This window comes from Pan troglodytes, chromosome 3 (genome assembly GCF_028858775.2).
Source record: "Pan troglodytes isolate AG18354 chromosome 3, NHGRI_mPanTro3-v2.0_pri, whole genome shotgun sequence".
NCBI classification, from domain to species: domain Eukaryota; kingdom Metazoa; phylum Chordata; class Mammalia; order Primates; family Hominidae; genus Pan; species Pan troglodytes.
Window position 1 is genome coordinate 121,466,059 of NC_072401.2, and position 23,987 is coordinate 121,490,045.

At 35.8% G+C, this 23,987-nt stretch overlaps 1 long non-coding RNA gene across 1 annotated transcript in view; it reads left to right on the forward strand.

Annotated features, from left to right (window-relative positions):
- LOC134809807 (uncharacterized) overlaps positions 1–23,987 on the forward strand; it is a 509,671-nt gene that overhangs the window by 237,318 nt on the left and 248,366 nt on the right. The gene's annotated exons all lie outside the window — the stretch shown is intronic.

Genomic DNA, 23,987 nt, shown 5'->3' on the forward strand with positions numbered 1-23,987 from the left:
GCTCTTTAAATTCTTCAAGGACTTTTTGTCAGATAACTAATGAACAATCAATTGTATTTTGTTTGTTAAAAAGTATTGAGCATCCAGTATATGTGGGGCACTGTCTAGATAATAGGGATGTATCCATAAACAATATAGACTGAAACCCCTATCTTGGTGGAACATACAGTTTTGAGAATAAGTTAATGAATGCACCTTATAAGTAGACCTTTCATTGTTCCTTATAATATTCATGCTTGAACTGAGGTACAGCAAAATGCAATGACTGCCTTAAGCATGATAGGCTTAAGTGTATCCACTGCAACTCATATACACAGAAGTTCAATTATTCTTAATAAGTGAATTCAGCCTTCTGCAGATGATGGAGGGAGGATCTAATCTTGCCATTTCAAGGCATCTCAGTCACTTGTGACTAATAAAGTTAGTCTCTTGTGGCTAAATATTGAGTCAACTTCAACATTTTTCCTTTTCTCCTTCACCTGCCCTTCTTTCAAGGCCTGATCTCAGTGTGGACTGGGCTGATGTAATTTTCCGGCTGGGAAAGGATATTTATCCCATACTGGCTCCCAAAGATCTAGTGTAATCTGCTCTTGGGGCATCACCATAGTTTTAGGGTGTCCACTTTTGAAGAGTCTTTGTCTCATATAACTTGTATTATTTTTTCCTGGGTTAATATAGTTCACAGGGATCACCCTGGGAAAGCTTGGTAATATCACCCAGCTGATTGTGAACCCTTCTGGATCACTGCTGGTGTTGCTTGATCTTCCAAGACTCAGCTATATTCTCCAGCTGACCTTGCTCTGTTCTGTTAATCCTGTGGCTTCTGAAAAGGGCTCCCCTTTTTTCTAGGGATTTCAGGCCCTGAGTGAAGTGGTGTGTGTGTGTGTGTGTGCGTGTGTGCGTGCATATGCACAAGGAGCAGGCTGTGTGTTCATGTCACCTCCTTTAGGGATTTTTTTGGTCCAGCTTAGAGGGTATTCTCCTTTCTATTAAGTGGGAACTGTCCCTGGGTCATCTATTGCATCTTTCCTACTCTGTGGCTTAGGGTAAAAACCCTGTGCTCCTTGGTTGCAATCTTTGCTTGTTGCTGTTTAAAAAACTTTCATTTTTTTTATTTATAAGATTTTGTTCCTTTTCTAAAAAGACTGAATTACAAGCTTATTCTTACAATTGTCGTCTCTGAAGAAAGTATTAAGTGATAGCTTTAGAAGTCAAAATCTGAACTTTATCACCTCTGCTGTTGACTGGCCTCTGCCCTCCTCTGAAGCTAAGGATGCCTCACACAGTAGGTGAAGGACTTTGGGGCAGCAAGAATTACCAGGAATAAACAATCACCAGATAACATTTCAAAACATTTCTCTCCCTCATGAGAGCTTCAAAAGACATGAGAAAATAAAATCAATCCTCACCAACACTATGGCTAGGAAAAATAATTCAGTTGTTTTAGAAACAACAACTGACTACGTTTTTAAAGGTTGTTGCTTAAGTTATTGGTGTCCTGGGATTAAGTTAGCATGTTTTTATGCACACACTATTTCAAATAAATAACATACTTTTGGCCAGTAATAAAAAACATAAAAATTCAGTTTTCAAAGAGATTGAGACTAGCCTGGCCAGCACCTGTAGACTTTGTAAGATACAAACATCAATTTTGGAAAAGATGTAAGTCACACTCAACACCGGTTACTCCAAGGTACAAAGTCTAGTGGTACATTCTTTAACTTTATATGTGATCAATGAAACAACAAATAATGAAAGAGAAGGTGAAACATACTGTAATGATTTTTTCAGATATGTAAAAAAAATCTCACTATCAGGCATTATGGAAATCACTCCAATTAGCAATTTGGCAATCCAACATTTGAGGATGCTGAACCCCCAAGGAGATATGCCCCAGGCCCAATATTTCCTTCACTCTGTGTCTTTCAGGGATCTCTTCACTCAGTAACAACTTATGTGACATCTCTTAACTTTCTAATCTCTCCTACTACACTGTGAGTTCTCATGAGAGCAAAGGCAGTGCTTGTTTACTCTGAACCCTGCTCTGTCCCCAGAGCCTGGTATAGTACCTGGACTTAGTGAGTGCTCTGTAAACTTTTTCAAATATTTTAACACCAAAATAGTCCTATTTACCCTCTTTCCATAAAGAAAATCAGTTTGGAGTAGTTTGTAGTGGTCCAGATATTCAAATTTAGATAAAGACTAATGGGAATGTGATCAAGACTGGGCTTCTTAAATAGATTCTCCTCTCTTCCAAAGGGCTCTAGAAGTCTTCCAGTTGTACATATAGAATATCTTCTAGGAAGGGCCTAATTGGATCATAGACACAATAGCTTCTCGTATTATTTGACCAATCAGATCATAGTAAACTAGCATTCTTACAGGACAACATGAAGGATATTCATCGCCAGTCCTCAGCATATAGGCAGTCATAGAAAAAAACATTTGTCCTGAAATGGTCAGCTCTTATTTTTTTTCCCCATGTCCTTTATGGTAAAATTTGTGTCCTCACTTTACTAAATTTCCAGCAAGTAGTTGCTTAATCTGAGTCTAGAATGGACTTCCAAGTTATTGTTGTTTCTCATAACCAGGGCTTTTACTAGCCAGGCAGTATTTTTAATTTGTACTATTAACTTTATCTTCGAATTTGTAAATACATGAACAAACTCTGGAAATTTGATTTAGCAAACATAGGAAGAGGATATTAAAACATTTGAGATTTGAGATTAAAATCTGTAAACTTGACACAATCTCATGGATTCCTTTGTTATTACTAAGGACAAAATGAACAAGATGAGGGTGAGAAATTTACTTGATGTTCTCTGTGTTTGTTTTGCCATATCTTGTTTTCATATGCTTTCTAAATTGTTTCCTCTCACTCCCTTTTGCTCATGCCACTCCAAATCAGTCTGTCCCAAATTTCTGAGGAAATAGGTCATAAAGAGCTGAATATCAAAAATGAAAAAACGATGGCCTATTGTAGAATACCATTCTCACCACAAACGACAGTTTTTGAATCCTAACTTAAGTTTGTACAGCAATGGAACCCAACCCAGTCAGACATTAGTTCCATGCCAATGATGGATTTTATTTTGGCTCTTAAACATATTTATCTAACCTAAAACTCAACCATTGTTTAAATTAGAAGGTGCAGCAAGTAGTATGTAATTTGGAACAAACAACTTTTTTTTTCCTTCTTATTTTCAGGGAATAAAAGAGGAAGTGAGGGTAGAAAAATAATACTTTTTGCTTACACATGGAGGAGTGGGAGTGGGATGGGGTAGGAAAAAACCCAGACAGTTATTTTAGATTGCTTTAAATGTTGAGTAAAACCTGTGCACTATTGAACCACAAAATAAAGAGCCCATGAATAACATTAATTTGCTCTTTGCTAAACACTGAAAGATATTACAAATATATTTTCAAAACTAGCCCTTTTCTTTTGGAGTTTTCTAACTAGTTGATAAAACAATAATAGAAGACATGTAAAAGAAATTACAGTGAGAAAATCAGGATAAGTTTACATCATACTGCAGGAAAAAACTATGTCATATCTGAGAGCTAGCTATTGCCAAAACAATGCTGACTAACAAACAAAATATCTGTGACATACAATAATATGCACCCATTTCTCACTCACATGTATGCAAAGCATTTGGGGCCTGCTAATTCTAGGTCAGGCATGGCTGGGTTTGATTTGGTTAGTTTCATGTCTGCCCCACTTTTCTCATTGACGTAGGGCCAGTAGGTTACACAGGGCAGGTTCTTCTAGACAATGGCAGAAGTGTAACAGGATAACCCCAAGCACTCCATCATATTTCAAGACCCTGGCCAAGGTAGAGAAAAAGTATAGAGAAATACACCCTGCCCATCATAAAACTATATCAAGTATATGGCAGTATAGTCTAATTACAAGAAAATAAAGAATTGGGGCTAATAGTTCACTCTATGCATATAAATTATAGTATATAAATTAATTATAATCTAAAGCGAATAATATTTTTAGTTTAAAATATGATGGATTCTATTTAGGAGAGCAATTTATTTCAGTATTATGAAATGCCATTATAAAATGAGAGCCATAAATGTGATTATTGTATATCAAATGTCAAGGACATTATAAATTCTTTCTGGAAAAAAATGAACTTATGAAGGGTGAATAAAAGCTGTTAAACTGCATGTTTTTTCATTTTTCTTTATTAGAAAGCTAATGTTAAAAGACATTCTTTGGTTGATGTTGGATTCATTCTTCAACAGATTGATTACACCAAAGCACTAACCAACCAAACAAGACATCTAGTCAATTTGCATACCTAACTTAATTTATATTTTGTTGATTTAATGGATGATTCCTGTATTTTCATCTAAGTTGATTATGCCTTTTTATATTAAAGCACATGTAATCTTTTTTCTTTTCTTTTCTTTTCTTTTTTTTTTTTTTTGAGACAGAGTCTCGCTCTGTCGCCCAGGCTGGAGTGTAGTGGCGCAATCTTGGCTCACTGTAATCTCTGCCTCCCAGGTTCAAGCAATTCTCCTGCCTCAGCCTCCTGAGTAGTTGGGATTACAGGCACGCCCCACCACACCCAGCTAATTTTTGTATTTTTAGTAGAGACAGGGCTTAACCATGTTGGTCAGGATGGTCTCAATCTCCTGACCTCATCATCTGCCTGCTTTGGCCTCCCAAAGTCCTGGGATTACAGGCATGAGCCACCATGCCTAGCCACATGTAATCATTTTTACAGCATTTTACTTTTTTGCTCACTCTGTCTTTATCTTCACATTTCTTCTCTTTTCCCCCTTTCTTCTCCTTCCTCTTTCTCCTTTTTCTTCTTCTTGTTATGTCATCTTTATTTTATAGATGAGGAAACTGGATCTTAAAGTGGTGATATGGTTTGGCCGTGTCCCCACCCAAATCTCCTCTTGAATTGTAGCTCCCATAATTCCCATGTGTTGTGGGAGGGACTAGGTGGGAGGTAATTGAATCATGGGGGCAGGTCTTTCCCATGCTGTTCTCATGAATAAGTCTCACAAGATCTGATGATTTTATAAATGGAAGTTCCCCTGCACAAGTTTTCTCTTTGCCTACCACCATGTAAGATGTCCCTTTGCTCTTCCTTCACCTTCTGCCATGACTGTGAGGCCTCCCCAGCCATGTGGAACTGTGAACCAATTTAATCTCTTTCCTTTATAAATTACCCAGTCTTGGGTATGTCTTTATTAGCAGTGTGAGAACAGACTAATACAGGTGGTTACATTACTTACCTGAAGTGATGCATGTACTAAGTACCTAAACCTATCTTGAAGAATTTGTGACTCCTTATGTTTAATCCTCTAATGTTGAACTTGAGTGTTATTAAACTTTATAGCTATTTGATTTCATACTTAGACTGTTTACCTAGTAGAGTGGTTTACCTAGTAGAGTGGTTGTCAAATGATCATTTGGGGCAACCTGTTAACAGTGTACGTTTCTTGGCTCCATGCCCTGTCATTGTGATTCTCAGTAGATTTATGGTTGTGATGGTAAGTCTCTATTTCTTTTTAAGGTCCATTTAATACTGTACATTATATGCTGTTATATTTTTTCCTCAGCACCTGTTCATTTCTATTCATATTCGATACATACATGTGTGCACACACAAATACATATGAGCACTATTTCTTCTATTTTTAGTCTTCAGTTGACATATATGTTAGTTACTATTTTCCCATTAGAATGCAAGATTTGTAAGGGTCCTTTTATTGACTTCTTTCACTCTAGATTACCAGCACTTTGATTAATGATCATACATGTTTGATGCTCAATAAAATATGTTGAAGTAATAAATACACATTATATTGACTTTCTAATCCTTTCTTCTGTTAATTTTATGGATCATTGATGATTTTGCTATTATAGTATGTTATATATTATTAAAGTTATTTTTCTTTCAGCTAAGTATCCTAGGTTATTGTTATCCTAAGGTTAATCCTAGGTTAAATATACAGGATTTTGAACATAACAATCTATATTCTAGAATTACCTAGTCAGCTACTGGACAGATAGAAATCTGAGGCAAGTATCTTATACTCTCTGAACTTCAATTTCCTCATCTAAAAATATAAATGAATAAATTCCTAGAAACAAACAACTTACCAGGACTGAATCATGAAGAAACCAGAAAATCTAAACAGACAATAATAAATATATTGAATCAGTAATCAAAAGTCTCCCAGCAAAGAAAATCCCAGGATCTGATGACTTCACTGGTGAATTATACCAAACATTTAAAGAATAATTAACAGTACTTTTTGTCAAAGCCTTCCAAAACATTGATGAGGAGGGAACATTTCCAAAATCATTTTATGAAGTCAGCACTACCCTGATACCAAAGCAAGACAAGGACAAGAGAAAAAAATACAGAGAGCAATATGCCTGGTGAGCATAGATGCAAAAATCCTCAACAAAGTACCGGCAAAGTGAATTCAGTAGCACATTTAAAGGATCATGCACCGTAATCAAGTGGGATTTATCCTTGCAATGCAAAGATAGTTCAAAATATGCAAATCACTAAGTATAATACACCACATTAACAAAATGAAGGATAGAAAAAGTATAATCTTCTCAATAGATGCAGGAAAAACATTGGACAAAATCCAACACCCTTTCATAATAAAAACTCTCAGCTTTATTAGATCTAGAAAGAATGTACCTTAACATAATAAAGGCAATGTATGGCATACTCACAATGAACATTATGCTTAATAGTGAGTAGCTGAAACTGTTTCCTTTTAGATCGGAAATAATACAAGAATGCCCATTCTTGCCATTTCTGGCAAGTACTTGCACAGTACTGCAAGTCCAACAAGAAAAATAAGTGAAAAGCTTCTAAATAGGAAAGGAAGAAGTGAAATCATCTCTGTTTGCAGATGACATGATTTTGTACATAGAAAACCCTAACAAACAAAAAACCAAACACCGCATATTCTCACTCATAGGTGGGAATTGAACAATGAGATCACATGGACACAGGAAGGGGAATATCACACTCTGGGGACTGTGGTGGGGAGGGGGGAGGGGGGAGGGATAACATTGGGAGATATACCTAATGCTAGATGACGAGTTAGTGGGTGCAGCGCACCAGCATGGCACATGTATACATATGTAACTAACCTGCACAATGTGCACATGTACCCTAAAACTTAAAGTATAATAAAAAAGAAAAAGAAAACCCTAAAGACTCCACTAAAAAGCTATTAGAACTAATAAATGCATTCAGTAAACTTGCAAGAGAAAAATCAACATACAAAAATCTATATGCTACCAATAAACAATTTGAAAAAAAATTAAGGAAATGATCACATTTACAACATCAAAAAAGAATAAGGAATAATTTTAACCAATAGGTGAAACATCTATACATTAAAAACTATCAAACATTGATGAGATATCAAACTGATGAGGTGAATAAGACACAAATAAATGGAAAAGTATTGCATGTTCATGGACTGGAAAAATAATATTAAAAATTTTATAATACCCAAGGCTATCTACAGATTCAATGCAATCTCTATCAAAATTCCAATGGCATTTTTCACAGAAATAGAAAAAACAATTCTAACATTCATATGAAACCACTAAAGAAACTGAATAGTTAAAGCAGTCGTGAGCAACAATGACAAAACTGGGGACATCATACTTCCTGATTTCAAATTATATTAAAATGTTATAGTAATCAAAACTGTGTGGTACTGGCTTACAAACAGACACATGGACAAATGGAATAGAATAAATAGAAGGCCCACAAATAAACACACAGATATATGGCCACTTAATTCTAGACAAAGGAACCAAGAATGCACAGTGAGGATAGTCTTTTCAATAAATTGTGATGGAAAAACCGGATATCCACATGCAAAAGGATGAAATTTGATCCTTAGCTTACACTACACACCAAAAGCAACTTCAAATGGATTAAAGACTTAAATGTAAACTGCTAGAAGAAAACATATTGGAAAAGCTCCTTGCCAATCCTCTTGGTAATAAATTTTTGAATATGACACCAAAAACATAGGCAATGAAAGCAAAAATAAACAAGTAGGACTGCATAAATTGAAAAATGTCTGCATAGCAAAGAAAAAAATCAACAAAATGAAAAGGCAAACTGTGGAATGAGAGAAAATATTTGCAACACACATATTTAATAATGGATTAATATACAAATATATAAGGAACTTACACAACTAATAGCAAAAAGAAATTAAAAATAGGCCAAGGACCTGCATAGACATTTTTGAAGACACACAAATGACTAACAGGCATATAAAAAGGTGCTGAAGTAAACAGTGTTGGTGAGAAAGTGGAAAAATGGGAACCCTTGTACGTTGTTGGTGGGAATGCAAATTAGACCAGCCATTATAATAAATAGTATGAAGCTTCCTCAAAAAATTCAAAATAGCCCTACCATATTACTTGGCAATGCCTCTGCTGAGTATATACCCAAAGAACATGAAATCAGCACCTCATAGAGCTACCTGCACTTCCATGTTCATTGCAGCATTACTCACAATAGCCAAGATTTGAAAACTACCTAAGTGTCTTGACAACAGATGAAGGAATACATCTGTTGGTAAATGTGGTATATATATGCAGTGGAATATTATTTATCCTTCAAAAAAGAAAAAAATCCTGTCATTTATGACAACATGGATGAACCTATTGATAAGCCAGACACAGAAAAACAAACTCTGCATGATCTCACATATCTGTGAAATCTAAAAAAGTCAAACTCATAAAAACAGAAAGTGAATGTTGATTCCAGGGTCTGAGGGAAACGGAAATTTGGATGATTTTGGTCAAAGGGTATATATACACTTTGAATTATAAAATGAATATGTTTTGAAATCCTAATGTACAGCATTATACTTAAAGTTAATAATAATGTATTGTATATTTTAATTTGCTTAGAAAGTAAATCTTAAATATTCTCATCATACAAACACACACACACAAAGGGTAACTATGTGAGGTGATGGATATGTTAATTAGCTTGATTGTAGTGGCCATTTCACAGTGTATAAATATATCAAATTATCACATTGTGCATCTTCAGTATATACATTTTGTATTCATCAATCACACCTCAGTAAAGCTAAAGAAATAAAGTTTTTTGGGGTTTTATGAAGCTTTTTGTGGCCAGTGATAAGAAAAACAATTATATCTTAGAAATACTTCACAGAAGTCAGTTTTTTGCTCAAAGGATAGATAAAGGATATATAAAAATTGAAAGATGTTTGTGCTGTTAAGTTGTAATCATTTTTTCTTTTCTTTTTTTTTTCTTTTGAGAGGGAGTCTCGCTCTTGTCACTCAGGCTGGAGTGCCGTGACATGATCTTGGCTCACTGCAATCTCTGTCTCCTGGGTTCAAGCAATTCTCCTACCTCAGCCTCCCGAGTACCTGGGATTACAGGTGCCCGCCACCACGCCCAACTAATTTTTGCATTTTTAGTAGAGATGGGGTTTCGCCACATTGGCCAGGCTGGTCTCGAGCTCCTGACTTCAGGTGATCTACCCACCTCGGCCTCCCAAAGTGCTGGGATTACAGGCGTGAGCCACTGCGCCCGGCCTGTAATCATTTTTTCTTCATAAATGCTATCATGTTGAAAAGTGCTAAGTCTATCCTACTAGTGCACTGGTGCCCATATATATGGTGCCTTGAACTTGTGCAAAGGCTATATAGGAAGAAGAAGTAACCAGATAGAGTCTTTTGTGCCCCACTCTGACTTCAATCTGAATACCTTTGATTTTCGTAAATTGACTAATTTTCATTCCACATAGGACATTGTTTTACAAAAGTTTTACGATAAAAGTGACATTTCCAAAGCCTGAAATCAGTGTAAGCCATAAATTCTATTACTCTTTCAAAGATAAGTCCCCCCAATGATACAGTATTATTTGAAAAATCTGAAAGTCACTGCTTTAAGAATTGTAATTCAAAATGTGTCATATCTACAGGCTTCATTTAAACACCAACCAACAAACTCTGGCCTACATAACGGAAAATTGAAGCAGAAACTTTCATTTTTAACTTCCCTTTTCCCTTTAAGCCAGTTTTACAACTTCAATTTATGCAGCCTCATTTTATTCCAACACTTTCTTGCTTTGTCCTTTATCTTGTCCTCCAAATTGTGCACATAAACCGTCACCTATAACTTTAAATAGAAATCATACCTCCTCCTAAGAATAGTGTCTCTTAACACAGCATGCTATGGTTTAGCAGTTTTTACCAACAGCACCTCTTCTGGCATTTTAATCAAACATTTACTTAGACCTTTCTGACACAGTAATAATATTGCCTTCTATGACAGACAGAATTTTGATGGAGGCTTTCCTCCCTCTATGATTAAAAATAAATAAAGGCAACACTGAAAAAAATTCAAACTATGACCTTGGGATGCTCGTTTTATAAAAAAGGCTCACTAAAGATCAGAGATATTAGCTGCTAAGGAAAGAAAGTTCAACATGAAAATTCTTACAGACCAAGTTAGATAAAATGATTTTAAAAGTTCAGAAAAAAGTCAATTCCCTTGTTACGTTAAACAAATTAACCATATCCTATCCCTGGCTGTCTTTGCTAATTTGAATTTTCTGGAATCTGCTGATGCAGGTTTAACATGCTGTATAGAATTAACTTGTTTCCTAATTCCTTTATACTCACACCTTCACCCTCTAATTCATTCATTCATTCTACAAATACAGTGTTGATTGAATAACCACTCTGTGCTAGGTACAGTTTTGGGCAAAGGAAACATATCAGTGGAAAAAATAAGCCAAATTCGTATCTTTATAGTGGTTGGGTAACTCTAGTGTGGAGCCAGCCTTTCCGGAGTGAGCCAGCACTGCCCGTATAAGCTCAGACAAATTACTCAGCCTCCTTTGCTTGTTTCTGTTTTTTAAAAGAGGAAGACATCAGTTTCTACTTCACAGGGGTATATAAGAATCAAATGATTTAATACACATAAAACACTTGTTAATAGTCCCTGGCTCATTCTGGGAGCTCAGTAATTAGCTCTCATTATTATAATTAAATGAGTAAATAGAAACTATTATTTAAGTGAAGATAATGCTGTGAAGAAAAACCAAGTAGGATAAGGAGCTTGAGTGATTACAGTTGGGATGGGTCCTGTTACTTAGATGAGCAGGTCAGGGAAAGTTTCTCTGAAGAAGTAGCATTTCACCTGAGCTCTACAAAGAAATTGGTGATTATGCAAAATTGAAGTCCAGGAGCCAGAAGAGAACTGTACTTGTGTGTGATGAACAGACTTCTTTTGAGACTGAGTTTCGCTCTGTTGCCCAGGCTGGAATGCAATGGCACGACACCATCTCACTGCAATCTCCGCCTCCCGGGTTCAAGTGATTCTCCTGCCTCAGCTTCCTGAGTAGCTGGGAACACAGGCACATGCCACCACACCTCGCTAATTTTTTTTTTTTTTTTTTTTTGTATTTTTAGTAGAGACGGGGTTTCACCACGTTGGCCAGGCTGGTCTTGAACTCCTGACCTCAAGTGATCCACCCACCTCAGCCTCCCAAAATGCTGGGTCTACAGGTGTGGGCCACCGTGTCTGGCCCATGTGATGAACAAACTTCTACCCTGTTTTCCTATCTCCTTTGGCCATATTCTGGTGGGTAAAACAGAATGATGAAACCAAATGAAACAGAGACAAGGAAGCCAAATGAAACAGGGATTGGTTGAGAAATCAAAAGTAAAAACATCAATAATAAAATCAACAGCCAATCAAGATTTTAAAATAATAGTTTGGCATATGAATACCAAATAAAGAAATTACACACCATTAACCTGAGAACTAGGATGAACAGGTTGTGACAGATTGTAGATTGCCTTAATTGATTGATCTCCGAGTTCTGTCCCTAAGAAACTGGTCCTTAGAGGTCCAATAGATGCTTATACCTCTCCTCTGTCACAAACACCATTGGTCATACGTCCACTAGTCATAAGATTTTGTGGAAATCAAAAGATGATCCTTTTCAGATTGCGGTGAAATAAGACTAAATCATATTACTAACTCTAGGAAATTATTTTGTTAGATCCATGAATCACTCATTTATCATAGAGAGTTTTCTATCGAAGAACAATGTCCAGACCCCACATTTTGCAGGGAAGAAAACAAAACAAAACAAAGAAGCGGTCCAGGTATTGAGAATAAAGCACTGTTTTAAAATGTGAGAAGCAACAAAAAATACAAAGAAAAAGACAGTCTTATAATTTGCGAATCAAATAAATTCATGTTATTTATCTTGAAACTTGACCTAAATTAAATTTGCCTAAGAGCCAAATGTTTTTATATTCACTTTTATTGTTAATCTTTAGTTCTTGGCTATGAAAAATGACTTATTTTATTTGTATTTATCAGAAGCATAATTTTTGATGCTATTACAATTTCTGGTATTTTCAAAGTTTATGCAATTAGACAAACTTCTTATTAGAGTAGAATTTGTTTTAATATTCTCCTGTAACTTAGCCCCCAAATTCTCTTTCCAGCCTACCCTTTCCATGCACCTGTCACATTAGGCACAATGAAATACTCATCATCTCCTAAATGTCTGCCACCAACATTTTATTTCTCCTAGTCCTTCAATTCAAACGTATCTGTAGTCAATAGCCTTTCTTTAAGGCAAAGTATCATGAATTTTAAATAGAGAAACCAGTAATGGAGAGCTCAAGTCAGAGTGAAGGAAGAAAAATGTACCCATAAAAATATTTGCAAACTGAGGAAAGAGTGACATAAAGAGGTTATGAAAGATATGTAGACTTAGGCAGAGTGGCAGAGTTTCTGCAAGTGCTTGAATGTCAAGGAAGGTCCAGGTATAGCTGTGTAAGTGCTTTTGGGGAGTGAGACTAATTGTTGGATGAAAAAGTGTCAATGGTTAGCAGAGTCATGACTATAAAAATATTTTTACCCTTTGCTTTTATAAACATGTAATTCTGTTAACAGACAATGGTTAGTAAAAAATTAAAGTTGCAGTGCAATTTCCATCAGTCCTGGCACACAGCCCTTGCTTAGCTCACAGGTTTCATGACCACGCAGGCCTCTGTAGTGGGCCAACCTCAGTGTAACAGTCCGTATTCATGTGTATTCATGTGTATTTCATGTGTGCATTCATGTGTATTCAGCATGCTCAGTTTTCACATCCCATTCCAGGGAAGATGTTTGTATCGAAAGACTTTGGAACACCTTAAGAAGATTTCTTTCCTTTTTACTTGATGAAAGAGAGTTGTGTGTATCTTACTTTTTTTTTTTTTTTTTTTTTTTGAGACAGAGTCTTGCTCTGTTGCCCAGACTGGAGTGCAGTGGCACGATCTCGGCTCACTGCAAGCTCCGCCTCCCTGGTTCACACCATTCTCCTGCTTCAGCCTCCCGAGTAGCTGGGATTACAGGCACCTGCCACCAGGCCCGGCTAATTTTTTGTGTTTTTAGTAGAGAAGGGATTTCACCATGTTAGCCAGGATAGTCTCAATCACCTGACCTCATGATATGCCTACCTCCGCCTCCCAAAGTGCTGGGATTACAGGCGTGAGCCACCGCACCCAGCCGTATCTTACTATTTTATGGGACAAGGTCAGTGTTAGGTAGGTAAGTCAAGATCCCGGGAGCTTTTAGTTGATTATTCACTGATACTGGTTAAATGTTTCCACTAAATTCCCTATAGTCTATCCAAAATAAATAGTATTTTGAAAATTCTTTTTTTCTATCATCTTTGTTCTAATACAAATAGTAAGAATTTTAAGACACTATTGTACCAAGTAGATTTTAACTCAAAATATACTGCAAACTGAAACAATAAGGCCCCAATAGTTTGGAGGAAGCTGAAAAAGATGGATAAATTGAGAATTATTCTTAAAAATGATACTCTCTCTCTCTATATATATATATACACATATGTATAAAATGATCATCTCATTTATTACAACATAATTAAATGTTGTAGGACCAGATGGAACAGATTGAATTTGTCTTCTTTCCAAAAATACACCTTTAAACAGTGGAGTAAGAAAGTTGTGCAGCAATTCTGTCACTGTTTATTTTCCCCATTACTTTATAACTGTACTACTCATATTTAATTCAGTTGCATTTTTCTTCATTTAAGAACTCAAGTTGATTGAGTCTTTCCAAAGATTGTAACTTAATTTTTATGGAAACAATTTCATATTTTCATTGTTATCATTTCATATAACATTTAATTAAATTTAGTAATTATAATTAAAAACTCACAAACGATTGAAGATAAGCAATTCTTGGTGAACATACAACTGGTGGTAGCTAATGGGCACAGGTAACTAGGAGTTAATGTTCTGTGGGCAGCAATGAATCATATGATCCACTGGGAAAAAGAGAGCCTCAGCTATTCTGGAAACTCAGTTAAACAGGTATTGGCCAAAATAGCAATGTTTTCTAAGTCCTTGTAACATGTTTTTGCTCAAAATGAATGCATTTGTAGTGACAAGTGCAGAACTAGAAAGTAAATTCACTTTGATTACAAACTATTTCTGAATGTTTTCAGTACTGTTGTTGATAATGTAGTAGAGCAACATATGAATCATTATACCTTTTAAATTAATTTCATAAAACCAATAAAAATTTTTTTCTTTTCTAAACTACAGAGTGGTCCAAAGTAGAAATTCTGGATTCAGATAGTTTAGAGTCAAATTTCAACTGAACCATTTACAAACTGCGACCCTGGGAAAGTTACTTAACCTCTCTGTACCTTATTCTTCAATGGCAAAACAGAGGTAATAATGGCATTGAACTAATAGGGCCATGAAGATTAAATGATATAACACATGCATGGAGCTTAGCCTTGTGCCTGGTCCAAAGTCAAAATTCAGCAAATGTTAGCTACTATTCTTATTCTTTTTGTTATTATTATTTTCGTTTGTGCCTAAAATGCTAAAAAGATGACCAGTTCTTTCAGAACACTTATGAAACAAATTCTGAGAAGGGTACTAGAGAAGGAATCAACTAGATCTAAGAAGAACATCCAAACGTAGGGAACATAGGGTAAGGAAATGTGGAGATTTTCATGTATTTGCAATTGGAATATTTCTCTTTTTTTTTTTGCTTTTATTTCCAAACAGAAATTATATTTTTGACAGTTCTGATTTAAAGATCTTATGAAATAAATTGATCCAATTACTAAACACTTTATGTGAAAACAAACACCTCTTTAGAATAAGTTTTGAAAAAATATACTGAACTGTTACAAATGAAAAATGAATATTCAAATGACTTTTTGTATTAGTCCGTTTTCATGCTGCTGATAAAGACATAGACAAGACTGGGTAATTTACAAAAGAAAGAGGTTTAATGAACTTACAGTTCCACGTGGCTGAGGAGACCTCACAATCATGGTGGAAGATCAAAGGCACATCTTACGTGGCAGCAGACAAGAGAAGAGTGACAGCCAAGTGAAAGGGGTTTTCCCTTACAAAACCATCAGATTTTGTGAGACTTATTCACTACCACGAGAACAGTATGGGGGAAACTGCCACCATGATTCAATTACCTCCCACCAGGTCCCTCCCACAACATGTGGGAATTATGGGAGATAAAATACAAGATGAGATTTTGGTAGGGACACAGCCCAACTATATCATTCCACCCTGGCCCCTCCCAAATCTCATGTCCTCACATTTCAAAACCAACCACACCTTCCCAACAGTCCTGCAAAGTCTCAACTCATTTCAGCATTAACTCAAAAGTCCACAGTCCAAAGTCTCATCTGAGACAAGGCAAGTCCCTTCCACCTGTGAGCCTGTAAAATCAAAACCCAGTTAGTTATTTCCTAGCTACAATAGGGTTACAGGCATTGGGTAAATACAGCCATTCCAAATGGGAGACATTGGCCAAAACATAGGGGTTACACGCCCCATGCAAGTCCAAAATCCATCAGGGAAGTCAAATCTTGAAGCTCCAAAACAATCTCTTTTGATTCTATGTCTCACATCTGGGTCATGCTGATGCAAGAGATGGGTTCCCATGGTCTTGGGCAGCTCTGTCCCTGTGGCTTTGCAGGGTACAGCCTCCCTCCTGACTGCTTTCATTGCTGGGATTGAGTGTCTGTGGCTTTTCCAGGTGCATGGTGTAAGCTATTGGTGGATCTACTGTTCTAGGGTCTGGAGGACAGTGGCCCTCTTCTCACAGCTCGACTAGGCAGTGCCCCAGTAAGGACTCTGTGGGGGTGCTCTGATCACACATTTTCCTTCCACACTGCCCTAGTAGAGGTTCTCCATGAGGGCTCCATCTCTGCAGCAAACTTCTGCTGGGGCATCCAGGCATTTCCATACATCCTCGGAAATCTAGGCAGAGGTTCCCAAACCCCAATTTTTGACTTCTGTGCACTCGCAGGCTCAATACCACATGGAAGCTGCTAAGGCTTTGGGCTTGCATCCTCTGAAGCCAAAGCCTGAGCTCTATGTTGGCACCTTTCAGCAATGGCTGGAGCAGCTGGGATGCAGGGCACCAAGACCCTAGGTTGCACACAGCACAGGTAACCATTTTTTCCCCTAGGCCTCAGGGCTTGTTATGGGTGGGGCTGCAGTGAAGACCTCTGACATGCCCTGGAGACATTTTTCCCATTGTCTTGGGGATTAACATTTGGATCCTCATCACTAATGCAAATTTTTGCAGCCATCTTGAATTTCTCCTCAGAAAATGGGATTTTCTTTTCTATTGCATTGTCAGGATGCAAATTTTCCAAATTTTTATGCTCTCCTTTCCTTATAACACTGAATGCCTTTAACAGCAACCAAGTTACCTCTTGAATGCTTTGCTGCTTAGACATTTCTTCCACCGGATACCCTAAATCATCTCTCTCAAGTTCAAAGTTCCACAAATATCTAGGGCAGGGGAAAAATGCCACCAGTCTCTTTGTAAAACATAACAAGTTACATTTGCTCCAGTTCCTAACAATTTTCTCATTTCCGTCTGAGACCACCTCAGCCTGGAATTTATTGTCCATAACACTATCAGCATTTTGGGCAAAACCATTCAACAAGTCTCCAGGAAGTTCCAAACTTTCCCACATTTTTCTGTCTTCTTCTGAGCTATCATAACTGTTCCAACTCCTACCTGTTACCCAGTTCCAAAGTTCCTTCCACATTGTCAGATATATTTTCACCAGTGCCCTACTCTACTGGTACCAATTTACTGTATTAGTCCGTTTTCATTCTGCTGATAAAGACATACCCAAGACTGGGCAATTTACAAAAGAAAGAGGTTTAGTGGACTCACAGTTCCATGTCGCTGGGGTGGCCTCACAATCATGGCAGAAGGTGAAAGGCACATCTCACATGGTGGCAGATGAGAAGAATGAGAGCTAAGCAAAAGGAGTTTCCCCTTATAAAACCATCAGATCTTGTGAGACTTATTCACTACCATGAGACCAATAGGGGGGTAACACCACCATGATTCACTTATCTCTCACTGGGTCTGTCTCACAACATGTGGGAATTATGGGAGATACAATTCAAGATGACATTTGGATGGTGGACACAGCCAAACTGTATCAGTTTTCTACAACTTTTATAAATGCATAGGGTATTACAAATACCGTAAATTAGTTGGTTAATATTTAGTATGGTAGAATATATTCTATCTACATTTTCTGGGGAAATCAAAGTTACTTTGGTGTCATAATTCATTTAAGCCAAATTGATTGGGTTTCATTTTTCATAAAAGATGCTTCTTTTAAGAATAGTAAATATAGCAAATCAATAATATTGATACTGACATTAATTTATGCCACAACATCTAAGAGGGTATGCAGGGGAACATCTGTTACCAAAGAGAGAAATAACAAAATATTTATATATTGTGAAACAGAAAAGATGATTTAAAAATTTAGAAATTCATATACATACATACAAATACATAAATGTTTATATTAATAGCTATATTTTTTTCTTACTCCCTGCCTCCATTTTCCATTGAATCAAATTTCTGTATATATAGATACCAACTCCTATGAGCTTCTGGAAATCCCTTCTCTTGCTGTCGGTTTTTTCTCCCTTTATTCTCCATGTTTTGTTTTGTCCTTCCCACTTCTCTGTTTGTAGCTCTTATCTTTTTTTCCCTTAGTAATGTCTGGTTCTTGTGACTTTGATAGTTATTCCTGTTTCTGTCCAGGGGGTGCTACTCAGATCTATCTCTGATGAAGGATTTACTTCCTTCAGGTTGGCCAGACCCCATCGAAAAACACAGGTCTTCACGTTTTGGTATTGACCACTTCTCTTGGTATAACTTTAACATCTTTTAGGTTAGCAGTGTCTTTCCCAGAGACGACCCTCCCCTTAGCACTCCATCCCCTGAAACATGGATGGAGGGAGCAAAACAAGTGTCTTGGGTAAAAATAAAATCCCTTTCTATCACACTGGAGTCAATCCAATTCAGACCTGTTGCAAGCTCTGCAACTGAGATAAGTCTACGTGATTTTGGTTGTCAGCTAACAAAGCTAAAAGTGTTCCCTTTAAATGACAATGTCTAAGCTTTCAGAACCCACAAAGAAATTACAAAAAGTTATTACTGTACCTGTGTTGATACATAACACTCTATCCCATAAATGTGTACAAATATTATAAAGCAACTAAAAACAAAAATTTTAAAAGGTTCTTATTTCATAAACTGCTCACCGTTGTAGTTTAGTTCTTTCAGATTTTACTGGAGTTATTAAAATTTGTAACAATAACAACAGTCATTCAAGTTAAAAATGACTCAAGGACTAAAAATTCCCAATAAAGAGAGAAAACACAAAGGGAAATTAGGAAATACAAGAAAACTGAAATGACAAGGCTGGTTTGATATGCTTAGTGGTAAAAAACCTTAAAATCTTAAAGACACATATATTTAACCTGAGGGCAAAGAGGAAAATTTCATGTACTATTGCAAGTGGCTTCCTAAGATTTTAGAAATAAGAACCACAGGCAAATAATAGTTAATTGGATTGGAGCTGACATACCATAGTACCAAAAGCCATAGCAATTAGATACCTACTATCATCGGTAGTTGAAAATTCTACATTGTTTCTTTCTAATTTTTAAACTTATATTTTCGTTTTACTTTTCTTTTCAATCTTGAAGGTCCTTTATTGATTTTCTTATATTTCATTATCTCAAAACACAGTATGTGCTACCTTGAAGTTTGAATTTCCAAGAAATTTACTTTGAGCATAGGTCTTAAGTATTAACATTTTTCTTGAATGAATTGTCATATTTATTATTAGCACACAAGGGGTCAAAACAACATAAATTTATTATATGTTTTATAAATAATTATTAAATATCAAAACTGACATTTAGGAATGTTCAAAATGCATTTCTTTTTTCTTTGAACTCTTTATTTTAGAAATTTTCAAATGCACAGAAAAGTTGAAAGAAGAGCACCATGAATATCTTCACACCCTTTGCCTAGATTCACCAATTGTTCATGTTTTGGCACATTTGCTTCGGGGGTGATTAAGTATATATAATACAGAATGGCATTGTTTCCCAAGAGGCCCAGGTTTAGAATGAAATCCTATAAATAAATTGTTGCTCAAGCACCCTCTCTCTCTTTTTAAATTTTTTTGTAGGAATTATAGACCAAAAGGCCTCTTACCTCCTCAATTACTCCTGAGATGTCCTTGAAAATGTCTTATACGCACATGAGTAAGCTCCATTGGCTGTCACCTTACATTATTATCTTCTTGCCTTTACATAGACTTCCATGGAGAAACCAATGGTATCTGTGATAGCGTGCAACAGAACTCCCCCAAGTCACAGGTATACCCAAAGTTACCTAACCTTGCCAGTAGGCATCAAGATCTTTGACCCAACATTTCCTTAGCATTACCCCCAGTAAAAAATGCACTCTTCACTCACAGACTATTACTGATGTTCTATGTTTTCTCATGTTCTTGATGCCCTGGAACCAAGTACATTTGTGAATGCTTTCCTGTCCCCTCTTTCATGCTATGTAAATCACATCAGTACTGTGCAGCTTGCCTCAATGCTTTTGTTTTTTCTTTTCTTTTTTCTTTTTTTTTTCTTTTTTTTTTTTTTTTTTTTTTTTGAGACAGAGTCTTGCTCTGTCGCCCAGGCTGGAGTGCAGTGGTGCAATCGCGGCTCACTGCAAGCCCTGCCGCCTCCCAGGTTCAAGCCATTCTCCTGCCTCAGCCTCCCGAGTAGGGACTACAGGCGACTGCCTCCACGCCTAGCTAATTTTTGTATTTTCAGTAGAGACGGGGTTGTTTTTTCTTAATTAAATGACTTGCTCTTTAGCCTACAACTTACGCCCATCACCAAAAGACTCAAACATGACTTCATATGAACAGAGTCCTTGCCACCATGTAACACTAAGTGAAATCTGTCTCCCCTCTCTGATTCCTGAAGCCTTATTATTGGGCCTGATTTGTCTGCCTTTCTTCTTTTCTCTTAGGAAAAATTCTCTCCTGCAGGTTTTCAGTCTCTCATGCAAGATGATCTCCAATGATCCTACTATACCTCAATACTAGTTGTAGACGCCACTCAAGCTTGAGTGCCTCTGCCTTCCCCAAAATTCATGCACATACACAAACAATGCTTATGAAATAGCCAGAAGAGGAATCCCAACTTAACCTATCAGGAAATATGTTAAAACATGGTAATTAAAAATAAGAAAAATTAGTAACTAAAGGATGAATTTAAGAAAGAAAAATATTTATTGATGGTCAACTTGAGTATAACCTTAACAAGAGAAAAAGTATATGATTTAGGTTGTTGTTGAATTCCAGGAATAAAGGCTGCTAGTATCTTTGGCTAGTATAACTAGCTAGTATAACGATAGCTAGCATAACTAGCTAGTATAATGATAGCTAGCATAACTAGCTAGCATAACGATAGCTAGCATAACTAGCTAGTATAACGATAGCTAGTATAACTAGCTAGTATAACTCAAGACTTTCGGGAGGGGGGTAAACCAGGGATTACCATTTTGATGAAGTTTCAAATTTCTGTTCTTCATTTTGAAACCAATAGAGCAAACCCAACTACTTGGTTTATCTCAGTTTTGCAGTTCAGTAGTTTTGGGTTTTATAGAAGTATACATGAAAGAGCATTTCAACATATTTTAGGTTTCTACTCCTTACATCATTAAACTGGAGTGTTTTTAAAGTTTGGGTGATGTTCTCTTTTGACTAGACTGCATGAGTGAATGCAGTAACTGTCAGAGGTAACCGATCTTTTCGTGGTTTCTAATGGGTATAATGTCTAGTGCAACCATTTAAAACTTCATTTGCTGCTTTTAAAATAGAAACATAATTTAAAATTTTGTTGTAATTTCACATGCTTGTCCAATTGTGTTTTCTTTCCAGAAAAGCAACAATAATCAGGGGCTGCCTAAAAACCAACAAATTAAAATGACTTTTCTTTAAAGGCTTTTTAATATTACTTTTACCTTATCAAGATTACACATTTAAATAAGAAGAATGCTTTTTTTTCCAAATTTTTAAAATTTTTGACACACAGTCCCTGGAATCTTGGGAAACATATTTTTTTCCAACTTGAGCATTATATGTTGTAATAATTTCTTAGTTATCACTATTTATCAATATATTTTAGTAGAAAAAATAACTTTACTCACAAAACAAGTGAACTAGTAAGATATTCCATGAATGTATTCCTTGTTATTAGAGGAGCTGTTTTTAATGTTAAAGTTTTCAACTTCTTTTTAAAAGTAATGACAGTTAAGTTTTCCAATTTCAAGAAAAATAATTGCATTTCAACTTGCATTAGTCAATTGCAACTGGCATTAGTCAGTTGCAACTGGCTAGGAGGCACAGGCTGGTGGGTGCTGTGATGCATCCACATTTTCTTTTTCTCTTTTCATTCTCTATTTTTGGGGAAAAGAGGGCAACATTCCAAAGTCTCACATTTTCATTTGTTCCTCTCACTGGCTTCTTGTTCATCCATATGTTACTCTCACTGGCTTCTCATTATTTTATTTTTGTTTCATTTTTATATATTACATTTGATTTCCTCCTATCCTCTCTGTAATGAAATATTTATGTTATTTTCCTTTCCCCTAACTACACTGAAAAGCAACCCTCAAATGAGAATCGGGAAAAGAAAAAGTGGGCCAATTTTCTTTTAATCTTTATAAATAGCACTCAACTGAAATTTCTGGTTTCTGATCTAGTTGTTTCTTCTTTCTTGTAGTTAAATGAAATAAAGTAGTAAAAAGAAAACAATAGAATATTTGCTCTTACTAAATTTTTGAAATATTAGATTAAATTTAATTCAAAACAATACTTAAAAATTTTGTTTTTCAGACATTTTCAAGGACCTCTAGAGAAAGAATTAATTTCTATATGCCTTATCCATCAACTATAATTAGATGAAATCTGAGTTTGCAGGATATAAAAGATTTTCATTTGACAGTTATTTTATGGGTCATGCATGCATTTGTGTGATACATATTAGTGGCTTAAATGTATTTTATATGTAATTTCTAGAAAAGAAAAAACAGGTGCCAAGTTGGTACTAAGCACTCAATAAATCTTTGGCAATTAAGCATGGCTGTTAAGCATTGAAAGCCTTGCCAAGATTTGGGATTCAAGAGAGGGCAAAATGGGGCCAGAGAGTTGAGGATAAGCATTGATGACAATCTTGTAAGATATTTTTGTTGGAGAACACAGACTTTAATTTTCCTTTATATTTTGACTTTAGAATTCTACTTTAACTTGCGCTTTGAGAAAATTTGCCCTATTTCACTCCAGAATTATTTGTTACTCTAATGATGCTATTATTGGCAATATATAATACAGATATATTACATGTAAATATTCTGGCATTTATTTGCAAATATGTTACAAAATTTAATTCCTAATAAGCATACCTTAAATTTCAAATTATATAAGAATGCATTATATAATTATATAATTTCAAATTATATAAGAATGCAATCACCATTTCCTTTTTCCCTATGTGCAATAGTTTAGAACTCTTATGTAAGAATTCCTTAAAATTGAAGTTTCTTTAGTTGGCCTCAATCAAAAGGCAAGTTTGTATTCAGAAGGTACAGGGAAAATAATTTCAATCCAGATGTGAGTGTGTGTGTGTAGGTATGATTTATTTTCCTTAAATACAATTAAAATGAATTAGTTTTCTTAATATACATTTAAAAGTAGAAAAATCATTTGAATCTTGAAGAAAAACTTTCCATAAAACATTCTCATGGAAGAATCTTTACTAATCATTTGGAAAGCTTATTTATTCTTTATTTTTTAAACAAATTGGTAAGGCAGAAAAGGCCTAAATACTGCTCTGGAATAAAATTTCAAGTCCCTTCATAAAAAAATATAATGTGGTTAAATTCATGGGTGGCTTGTTTTGCTTATGTCTCCAAGTGTTTGGTGACTAGTAGCAATTCTGCAGGGACCCCTAAAAAAGCACATGATCTTCTAAGTGCCTGTGCTGAGTTTTAAATGGTTACATGAAAGGCTGTCTGATAGAGCAGACATTGTTTTCACTACTTTCCTGTGCCTTGCTTAAAAAGGTGGTCAGTTTAAGAAATATTTCTGAAAAAAATATGCTTAATGAATTATTTAATTTATTGTAACTGAAATGAGAATGTGGAAATATTTTCTCAGTGCAGTTTTTATATTTGAATTAGATACAAGACTAGGAACAGTTATCTTTTTAATTCTTAATCATCATTGCAAAATACTATCATCCTTGTTTTTGTGGATGAGAAAATATAAGACTAGAAAAGAATAAGCAGCCTGTCCTAGGTCACACAATTAAGAAGTATTCAAGTCCAAGCTTGCCTTTTGCCAAAGCTGATGTTTTTCTATTAAATCACATGGCCCCATCCTTAAAATATGGCACCTATCAGGAAACACTCTAGAGACATTTGAAGGAAGCTCTAGATGAATAAATTTTAGGCTTTTTCTGCTAACTCAATGAGGTGTGAAATTGCGCA